The 3396-nt window shown below is 33.1% G+C and overlaps 1 non-coding gene across 1 annotated transcript; it reads left to right on the forward strand.

Annotated features, from left to right (window-relative positions):
- Positions 1–936: 936 nt before the first annotated feature.
- On the forward strand, positions 937–1045 carry LOC112753406 (small nucleolar RNA R71). Its single transcript, XR_003177794.1, has one exon. It is a non-coding gene; the product is annotated as a small nucleolar RNA R71 (small nucleolar RNA).
- The last annotated feature ends 2351 nt before the right edge of the window (positions 1046–3396 follow it).

Below are 3396 nucleotides of genomic sequence, written 5' to 3' on the forward strand. Positions count from 1 at the left end.
AAAGGGTTTCACATATGGTTAATTTGATGCATGAGAAACATTGGCAAGGGACTAAGTTTTGTGTTCACACACCAAAGTAAGTTCAAAAGCCCATAAATAATTCTTGCACCCTAACCAGTTGCCTAAGGGCTTGGGAAACAAGCAACTTGTAAGGATTATGCAAGAAAACATTCAATCTGTGAGAGGGATCTGCATCATCATCCAAAGGAGGAGCAACAGAGAGAAATAATGATGACAGAAGGAAAAGATGAGAGACATTCCCAACAGGTTGTATTTACACTTAACCCTTGTTTCTTTGAAGTACTTTAATTTAGAAATTCCTATATGTCTTGCTGAAGTGTTCAATTAAGTGCAAGTGGAGATGTTTGCTAAGAATGCTAGCCTGCATATTGTGCTTGTCATCCATCATGAGCTTGAATTTTGTTTTGTTTCCCTTCTGCAAAAATAAAAGAGAAATGTTTGAAACAAGAAAGTGATTGTGTTTGGGTTCTCTAAGGCAACCCTTTCGCGGAGTTGCTTTATTTACAAAAAGGCAACATTTTTTGAAGGTTTCCATAAAAAGGGTTCCCTTTAATACACAAAAGCATTGCCTTAGACCAAAAGTAACGGCCGTATAGCCAACTCCTCAAAAAGCGTTGCTTTTTGTCAGAAAGTGTTGCCTTTTATCAAAGGCAACACTTTCCTTTATTATAGGCAACGTTTTTAAAGGGTTACCTCAGCCCGAATTTGTTGTAGTGTCCTTTCTTCTGAGCTACCCCATTATACACAGGGTTTCTCTCAAAAGTGTACATGAATTGGTTGTTTACAACTATCTCAATGAGTTCTCTTGCTTCTCCAGGCATTTTCTTCAAGTGGAGTGATCCACTTTTAGAGCTGTCCAATGATATTTTGGACATCTCAAAGAGACCATTAAAGAACCTAAGATAGACCATTCTGAGAGCATGTCAGAAGGACATCACCTGGTCAGTTGCTTGTATCTTTCCCAAGCTTCATAGAGGGATTCACCTTCATTTTGTCTGAAGGATTGAACTTTCACTCTGATTTTGCTCATCTTCTGAGGTGGAAAGATCTTGGACAAGAAAGCATTGACCAATTTTTCCTAAGAGTTCAGGCTTTTTTTAGGTTGAGAGTGCAACCATATTCTAGCTCTGTCTCTAACCCCAAAGGGAAAGAGCATAAGTCTGCAGACCTCAGGATCCACTCCATTGGTCTTAATAGTGTCACAGATTTGCAAGAATTCAGATAGGAATTGATGTGGATCTTCCAGTGCAAGTCCATGGAACTTGCAATTTTGTTGCATAAGAGAGATTAACTGAGGCTTAAGCTCAAAGTTATTTGCTCCAATGGCAGGTATGGAGATACTTCTTCTATAAAAATCAGAAGTTGGTATGGTGTAGTCACCAAGAACCTTTCTTGCATCTTTTTCATTATTAGGCTCAGCTGCCATGCTTTTAGCTTCTTGTTCGAAAATCTTTGTGAGATTTCCTTTGGAGTGTTGTGCTCTAGCTTGTTGCAAATGCTTCTTTAGGGTCCTCTCAGGTTCAGGATCAAGATTAAATAGAGGTTGTTTATCTCTGTTCCTGCACATAAACAAGAAAAAAAACAAGACAGAAGAAGAATGGGAGCTCTATGTTCAAGAACAGAGGACTCCCTGTGAGATGTGAAGAAGAAAGAAGAATGATGATAGAAAGAAGAGAAAAAGAATTCGAATAAAAGAGAAGAATAATTTGAAAATTAGAAGCAAAAAGACAAAATATTTTTATTTTTATTTTATTTATTAATTAAATCCGAAAATAAAAACTAATTAACTAAAAATATTTGAAAATTAAATAATGAATTTCGAAAAAGAAGAGAGAGAAATAGAGAAGATATTTTCAAAAATTAGAAGAGAGAAGAATTAGTTAGGAAGTTTTGAAAAAGAAGAAAGAGAAAACAAGTAACTAATTAAGAAAGATTTGAAATTAAGATAAGATAGAAGATTTGAAAAAGATTTGAATTTAAAATTTAAAATTAGAAAAGATAAGATAGAAGTTGAAAAGATTTGAAAAAGATTTTATTTTAAAAATTGAAATTAGAAAAGATAAGATAAGAATTTGAAAAGATTTGAAAAAGATTTAAAAGTGAGATAAGATTTGAAATTTGATTTTTGAAAAAGATTTGATTTTGAAATTTGAAATTTTAAATTTTAAATTTTAAATTTTTAAAGAAAGATAAAAAGATATGATTTTTTGAAAAGATTTGATTTTGAAAAGATTTGAATTTGAACTTTAAAACTAAGATAGGATAAGATAATGATTTTGAAATTAAAATTTGAAATCTTTTTTATATTTTCGAAAATTAAGATAAAAAGGTAGAAAAGATTTATTTTTTTTTTTGGTTTTTTTGAATTAATGAAGAAAGAGAAAAACAACTAAATAACACCAAACTTAAAATTTTTAGATCTAAAGACACTAGAATTCGAAAATTTTAAAGCAAAACACCTAAATACACCAAACTTAAAATTTTAAAGATCAAAACAAGAAGGAAAACAAGAACAACTTAAAGGCCAAGAAGAACACAGAGAACAAGTTTTCAAAAATTTAAAGAAATAAAGAACACACACAAGACACCAAACTTAAGATTTGACATAAGACTCAAACAAAAAAGACACTATTTTTTTTTTTAAATTTTTTGGGAAAGACTAAAGAAAGTTCGAACTCTAACAAGAACAAGAACAAAAGACTCAAACAAAAGATAAAGATTAATAAAGAAAAGATTTTTGAAAATTTTTTTTGAGTTTTTCGAAAAACAAAAAGGAAAAATAAAAGACTAAAAAAAATTAAAAAGTACATAATCAAAGCAAGAAGATAATCCGTTAGTTTGTTCAAACTCAAACAATCCCCGTCAACAGTGCCAAAAACTTGGTGCACGGATTCCCACACTCCGTACAATTGAACCAACAAGTGCACTGGGTTGTCCAAGTAATACCTGAGGTGAGTCAGGGTCGATCCCACGAGGATTGTCGGCTTGGATCTAACAGTGGTTATCTTGTAAATTTTAGTCAGGCGAATAGAAAAGTTGTTGAGTTGTTTAAGTGCATGAAAGTGAAATAAGGATAACGTTACTCAGTGGTTGTGAATCTAATGATAAGAAGATGGTTAAGGATTCGGAGATGCTTTGTTCTTCTGGATCAATACTTTCTTACTGTCTACTCCAACTGTGAATGATTTCTTATATAGCAGGCTGTATGTGATCAACGCCAGTTTGATCGGCCGCCAATGTTCCTCTAGGCTGAACACCAGGTTTAGTGCATATCCAGTCTGAATGAGGGTGAAGCTCCTACAGTTCATTCCCTTGGCGATCCTACTCAAAATGCCACAGACAAGGTCGAATCTTCCGGATCAGAGAACGCTACGA

This window comes from Arachis hypogaea, chromosome 15 (assembly GCF_003086295.3).
Source record: "Arachis hypogaea cultivar Tifrunner chromosome 15, arahy.Tifrunner.gnm2.J5K5, whole genome shotgun sequence".
Lineage (NCBI taxonomy): Eukaryota > Viridiplantae > Streptophyta > Magnoliopsida > Fabales > Fabaceae > Arachis > Arachis hypogaea.